We start from the raw sequence: 7,560 nt of genomic DNA, 5'->3' as shown, positions 1-7,560 counted from the left end.
TAATGACTTCTGTGTCAATACATTCAACTCAATGTAGGTTACTATTGAAATTGATTTCTGGACATTGTAATGCTAATTTATTTTTATGTTTTTCTGCAGTTGTTATTGTAGGCCTACATATCAATTAAATCATAAACCATATTAATTAAATATGAGTTGAACAAGCCGTCACACTGCTCTGATCTTAACTGACAATTTGTGAATGGTTAGCATGATGAATTTTACTTACCTTTATTATTCAAATCTCCTTCCTCATCAGCTGAAGTGCAGCTCAGAGCTGAACTTGAACGGAACAACTCGTCACACTGGTCTGATCGCAGAGGAGGACAAATCTTTCACTTGCTCAAATCTTTTCACTGACGTTCTCTGTAACTGCAGTTAAATACCTCCCACGGCCAATTCCACCTACGGGGTGGCCTGTGCCACTCCTGATTAAAACTTGGCTGGCCACCCCTCCGGACACCCCTGTTGCGCAAGCATTGTGACCGCATTGACAGCTGACTTTTCTCCGTTCAATAAACTATGATACTGGCACATAGGCCATATACACACTCAAGCTGAACTAAGTTGTCACTTCACTTATATGGGAGAGAGGAAACAAAGATGCCTATGCTGCGTTCCAGTCCAAAATTGTCATGCCCTTCACTTGCTAACTTCCCTCCGTCTCGTTCACTCGGATGTACGTCATTGCGAGTGCCCACTACTGGCGGAAACTGCAATGGGCTGAATTGGAACGTCCTAAGCCCTTGATCACTTGGAATCAGCTATGTAACTTAGTTGATTTATTATTTACATTTGTTTTCCCTTTAAGAATTTGTTTAATGCAGCATCCAAATGTATATGGTGTTTGGGTTGTTTTCAATTAAAAAAAATGGAATGAATATATCATATAGAGTTGTTTGTTGTGGTGGTGATTAGACGATATATGTGGTAACGTCACAATCGTACTGCATTGTGGGACATATAGGTGCCTGAAGTGTACATATGAAGTAGACTCGCTCCCTCGGTCAAAATCGAGGGAACGAGGGTCTGTCCATCTAAACTTCCCTCGTCCACTTCAGGAAGTGGAACACACTTCAAAATGGCGGCGGGGATTCCCCCGAGGGGAAGTGCTTAGGGAAGTTCGCAAGTGCGTGTCTAAAAGTGGACTGGAACGCAGCACCAGAATAAGTGGACATGGGCGTGGCAACACTGCAAATGCACGCTTGCAGAAGCAGCTTTACGAGCATAAACAAAACCACAGCAGAGCGAGACGCATGCGCAACGGTAAAACATATTCTTTAAGCGCATGTTTACAAAGAAAAAGAATGAAAAAGTAGCGCAGTGGAATGGGGAAATATTTTTAAGGTTAAGCCATGCGGTAGGCTATATGGTTATACACGCTAACTCACACAGCAGCCTACAGCACACAAAAATGCACAGCCATTTGCATTTGTACTTTGCAACGAGCATATAAATGAAAAAATCACAACATTCAATAAATTAACACTTTTAAACATTATTTTGAGATGTTTAAGTGACAACTATAATCCGTTTGATTGGTTATGGCTACTCAAGGAGATCTAGCGGTTACGGTATTGATCGCGTTTGTGTCGGAGTCGGAGAGTTGTCTATGAAAAATAATTTATGCCATGCAACAACAAAAAATCACAAAATTAGGCTATAGGAACGATGACCCAGTGTTTTTTTTTTTAGATGCAGTTACATGAAATCCGTTTTATGTGTGTTCCATTCCACATCCGTTTTAAGCAGGGTTTACACGACCACAAGCATGTTAAGTGATTTTCTCTAGATTTGAAGCAGGATTTTTTTACTAGGCTATCCCAATAAAATCACTGGGTCTTACCTGGCCACGCCTGAAAAAAAGTTCTGGCTACACCCCTGAGCAGACCACATATGGATTTTCTCCCCAGGAAAATAGTTTAAATTATTAGTTTAAGTTTACTTATAAACTTAATATACACTTGGCATAGAAGAGGGGTGTTGATTATGAATAGCTACAGTATAGCTATATAAGTGTTGCCATCTGTTACATATGGAAAGAATGACACTAAGAACAGGTTGGTCCTGTATATTTGTGCATAGCCTATAGGCATATTTAAACTTGAATATTTGGTTTCGTCCTTGTCCTTGGCAAAGGCCGGCACCCAGAAACAGGCCCATGTGTTTGATAATATAAATTCTTCATAATAACAACTTCATTCTTTCTACAAATAACATCTTCTAGATACATAAAGATTCACTCATAATCAGATAATACTTCAAAATAAATAATAGAGGGGAGTTCCTCAATAGGAACATGTTTGTATTGAAAGCAAAGGAATAAGCTGCAGGAATGTCACTATAATATATCGTTTTCATCAATGGTTACAATTTCCCCAATACCTCCTTGATTTTTCAGTCAACCTGCTTGATTTACAAATTCATGATAGTTCTCAAAAAGGACAGAATGACATTAAAATCAAGAGCTCTAGAATAGAATATATCAAACAGTTTATTATGCATTTCTTCCAATATACACAGATGGATCAAGAAAGCCAGAGGTCGTGCTGGATCATCATTCTATGTTCCAGAATCTCTGGAGGTATGGAAATACATGTTGGCAGGTAGGACATCCTATTATTGTACGAAATGCAATGATTGGTCCTGAGACTTCCACAGAAGACAATGTTTTAATATTTAGACCACTTCTAGTATTGATTGCTATCAGGATGTGAAGAGAGTTTCAACCAGTATAACAAAAAGTGTTTATAAAAAAAAAAAAAGGCCTACCCTACCTTTAAGAATTCACATGTTGGAGAGAATTTGACGTTGTTTGCTTACATCAGACTCATGAATAAATTCTTACACTGTCTTTTCCCATTGAAAACCTTTTTATCAAATTTGCTGTGATTTGCCTGCAGGCCTCATGTAAGTTGAAAACCAGGAACCTGTATTATTTCATTCTCACTTTAGTTGCAGTTAATGCCTCCTACTCACAAATCAATCAAACCATCAGCTATGCTGGTTATTCTCATAAAAAGGCTATTTATAAATGACGCTGAGAAAATCGCTTTTAACTCAATAATAGTATTCAACCAAAAAAATAAAATAAATACATTTTAGTATTATATGACATCCTCTTCAGCCAATAAAATGTAAATCTATGTGCTATGTGTTTGACATTTTTGGCAACAAGGAAGTGAAGAAGAAAATAGTACATGTTAGGTCACATGCTGACTTCATTGTGAGTTCATTTTAGACTAGAAAAAAAAAAAAAAAATAATAATAATTGTACATCCAAATGTGTTTTCTAAAGTTGTTGGTCATTTTTAATGAACATTTATATTTACATTTACATTTTGCATTTACATTTAGTAATTTAGCAGACGCTTTTGTCCAAAGCGACTTACAAATTAGGACTAAATTAAGCGAGTCATCGTGAAGAGGCAAAAACAACGCAAGAAGTGCTCAAAATACGAAGTACAGGCATTGTTCAGAGTAGCATAAGCCCGATAAGGGAGGATTAAAGGAAAAGGAAAGAATTATTATTATTATTATTATTATTATTTTATGAGGTTAAGTGCTCACGGAAGAGATGGGTTTTCAGCTGTCTTTTGAATGTTGTCAGGGATTCTGCATTCCGGATGAGGGTGAGGAGAGCATTCCACCAGCATGAAACCGTGAATGTAAATGTTCTGGAAAGTGATTTTGTGGCTCTCTGTGATGGAACCACGAGACATCGCTCGTTGACCAATCATAGGCTTCTGGTAGGGATGTAGACTCGTAGGAGTGAGTGAAAGTAGGAGGGAGCTGAGCCTGTGATAGATCTGTAAGCAAGCGTTAATATTTTCTGATCTGTAGGCTAAGCAAGCGTGAACATTTTGATTTAGATCTGTAAGCAACTCAAAGACCAAAAAAATCTGTGTGTTATGCTTAAATGACTAAGTCCTTAAAGGGATACTTCAGGATTTAGCATTAAGCTTTGTATCAGTAGAAAACCCGTAGTGTTTTCGAATTATCGTGCTTTCCTCCCTCATGCCCTTCTGAGACGAGAGATTTATGTATTTTTTGGCTGGAAAAAATCCTCCAATGACGCAAAAAATGTCATTTTGCATCATCGGAGGATTTTTTTGGCTAGAGGCTAAAGACTACAGCCAGTAGTAGGGGCTGTTCTGCATGTTTTCAACCCGCCCATAGAGGGTGGGATCTCACTCACAGAATGTACACATAGTGTCAGCTTTCTTTCTTTGGAAGCTAAGCTAGCAGGCTCTTGTTCTATGGAGAAAGCGGAGTAGTAGGAGAAAGCTGAGTAAGTAGGGGTTACCATCCACTTTTTCCGTCAAGATCGTCCAAAATGTCCGGGATTCAGCTTTTGCTTTCTGCAGTCGCCATTCATTGTTTACATGCACACCTTTTGTTTCAATCTAACTGAATTCATTCCGATTGGTGAATCTGAATGTAAAGTTTACATGAACGCTAAGCAAGTGATCGGTTGATGTGCTTTTTAACATTGCTAAGAAAATTCCTGCTTCTCCGTCGCTCATCAGTAATCACGCCACCGGCCTCGCACCGTTCTCCTGCAGCCCTCAGCCTCGTCCTGCTCGCCACAGTAAACATAATGAATGGTGATTGTAGAACACAAAAGCCGAATCCCGGACATTTTGGGTGATCTCGAAATCCGGGCAGACTTGTCACAGAGCGCTCTTACCGGTAGGCGTGGCTTGGGAGTGGCCTCGTAGAGCAGTGAAGCAAGTGCATTCTGGGAGTTGTTGTCTTTCATCCATATAAGCCAAAAATACATTTTCTGGCTTTTCTCAGTCTAGAAGGCTCCAAATTCAAAAATAATTTCACATTTCTACTACATAAATGACCCATTTTAAATACACATTCATTTTTCCAGAGGTGAAGTATCCCTTTAATGGGATAGATAGGTTCTGTGTTCTGTGTCTACCTTTCATACTGACAGGCGGGATATAGCCTTTTTGCCTGTGTTTTAGGTTGATGTTAGTACATTTTATAAAATACTTACATTTTCCATAAAGTATTGATGATAGTGATGGCAGTGCATCAGAAAATAAGGTAATGGAAGAAGGCCGTCCTTAGGGCAGTGCCACCAGTGGATCCCGCGGTGAACGGGCGGAATAAGTTCCCCAAGGAATGCAATCGCGAACAGACTGAGGGGGGGCCCTGCTTCCACTACCTCGCACTTGGCCGCGCCCCATGTTTGGGACGGCCCTGGAAGCAGTGATTGTGATGGCAGAGATGAAGAATATTTATATTCTATATTCTAATACTTATATTACTTATAAGTCATAGATTGTTGTGGAAGTCAGGCATTTTGGTACATTATGCCAGTTTGGAAGATGTGATACTACAACCAGAGGCCAGGAAAGATGCAACTGCCTACTAGCCTCACTACACTGACAAGCAAATGATCAAAATATGACTAAACAGGAATCAAGAATCAGAATCAAGTTACTTGTGGAAAGTGTGGGGGTACACTGAAAAAGAAGAGTCTTGTTGGCTTTCACTTGTGCTACAATCATTGATTTGGAATTCAAAGAAAAAAACAAGGTTAAATTTTTTAAATCACTAAGACATGGTTTCACTACTTTCCAGGCAGCAAAGTTGCATCTGAATTTGTGTCAAGTTTTTGAGTTCCAAATGAAATACAGTTCCCTTTCAGTCGCTCATGTTCGACGTTAAGTCGACGTGACGACGTAATTGGGATCACTTCAGGGAGCCTCATCATCTTCAAGTGTCTACAGAGCAAGCCAATGAACGTTGGCGTGCGTGAATTGCGTCACGTGCCCCGCCCCGCAGCGTGGGTATAAACCAAGCGGCAACCTCCCTGTCTCTCTCTTGAAACCAACACGGAAGTGAATTAAACGGCAATTCATCAACTGGCCGCTTGAGGCTGGCTGCAAAAGTGACTCAAATCTGCATCTCCCCCATGTTGAAATGCCCAACTTTACAGCAGAACAAAACATGTTTACAGCCTGGAGCAAAAAGTGGCTTTGGTCTATACAGCTAATTTTGCCCTTCATGACAACTGTGAGGGGGGTGAATTTTTTTTATAACTCATCCGTTTAAATTATATTATGTCTTAAATTTCTGCATAGTTAAGGGTGTGTCCACTTTTGAGTGACAAGTGGATTCCCACTGCTGTGGTCATTAGTCATCATTAGCAGTTTGTCTGCTGTCTGTTAGCCGTCACATTACCTCAGCTCATTGTCTGACTGTAAAAATAAATAAATTCGGGAGTGACGCGCTGACAAGATGGCGACGGTTGGCCACGCCCACTTTAGGCTTCAAAAACGGTCTTCAGAAACCTACGAGTGATGTCACGGACACTACGTCCATATTTTTTTTACTGTCTATGGTATAAACCATAGACTGTAAAAAAATATGGACGTAGTGTCCGTGACGTCACCCGTAGGTTTCTGAAGAGCATTTTTGAAGCCTAAAGTGGGCAGAGCCGGCCGTCGCCATCTTGGCCTTGCGTCACTCCCAACGTAAGGGAAGAGCTTTCTGTTGTTGTAATCGTGACCATCAGGGCCACCGGGACATTTTATTCTAATGTGGCAGCTGTCTACTGCCCCTGCTGCCTTGCCAAATGCTTGGTGATTAGCCAAGCGAGCAAAACCATCCCCAACCACTTGGAGCTCCTCCTGTGTGTGAGGGAAGTGGACAAATTGGGGGAGCACAGCCACCACCACCAGTACTTTTTTTTGTTGATCAAATATTTTACCATTGCATGTGTTTTAACAGCTAGAATGTTACCAGTCAATAAGCTTAACACTCCTATTATGTTGTGGGTCAATTTGCTATCCTCCTTCAGGGAACGAGGGTCACATACATAACCGAGACGTTGCACAATATGAAATATAATGTTAATGTCAGGGTTCTGCCCTGGCAGCGTTGTCTGTGTTGTCTCTGTTTAATGTATCTATGTTTATGTTGTGCTTAAACACATGGCGGTGTCTTTGTTTGTGTTTGCCATGTGCTCCTCTGTCCCTTCCTCCTTGTTTCCCGGTACCACGCCCCCTTGTTTAGTTGAGTCCGTGTTTGAGTGTTAGCACCTGTTCCTCATGTTCTTAGCTCCCTTTATATGTTTGCTCTTTCCCTCTTGTATTTGCCAGTTTGTTAAATGTTGTACCTCTGAGTACTACTGTGTCTCAGTATCGTTTCTCTTAATTGTTTTGTTGTAAAAGTTTGTTAGTGCTCTGGTTACTGCCATTGGCTCTGTCTGTCTTGTTCCCTGTTCCAGTCCTGTCCAAGCAGCCCTGTTCTGAGCCTGAGATACCTGAGCGCCAAGCTGTAAGAAGTTCCTGTCTGGCTTTAGCTGGTAACCTCTGGTCTCTCTCTGATCTGCCATATCAACACTCCAGCCTACGGATACCTCATTACATCTGCTGCTCAGCTGTTGTCATTTTCTCATCTCTACCTATAGTTTGGATTGCTATTTTCTCCCACCTCATCGTGTCATCTGTTTGTCAATAAAGCTGTTAATTGTTATCCTGCATTTGAGTCCTCCTTCACAGATCCATAACAGTTAATAAAGCTTTTTAATGTTTT

The 7,560-nt window shown here is 40.6% G+C and overlaps 1 long non-coding RNA gene across 1 annotated transcript; it reads left to right on the top strand.

The window, feature by feature from the left end:
• Nucleotides 1-978: 978 nt before the first annotated feature.
• LOC311083820 lies at nucleotides 979-7,491 on the top strand. Its single transcript, XR_014606364.1, has 3 exons — nucleotides 979-1,266; nucleotides 2,524-2,606; nucleotides 7,253-7,491. It is a non-coding gene; the product is annotated as an uncharacterized lncRNA (long non-coding RNA).
• Nucleotides 7,492-7,560: the final 69 nt, after the last annotated feature.

This window comes from Abramis brama (genome assembly GCF_963993115.1).
Source record: "Abramis brama genome assembly, chromosome: 5".
Taxonomy (NCBI): domain Eukaryota; kingdom Metazoa; phylum Chordata; class Actinopteri; order Cypriniformes; family Leuciscidae; genus Abramis; species Abramis brama.
The sequence above is the reverse complement of the archived record's forward strand: the minus strand, read 5'-3'. Positions and strand labels throughout refer to the sequence as shown.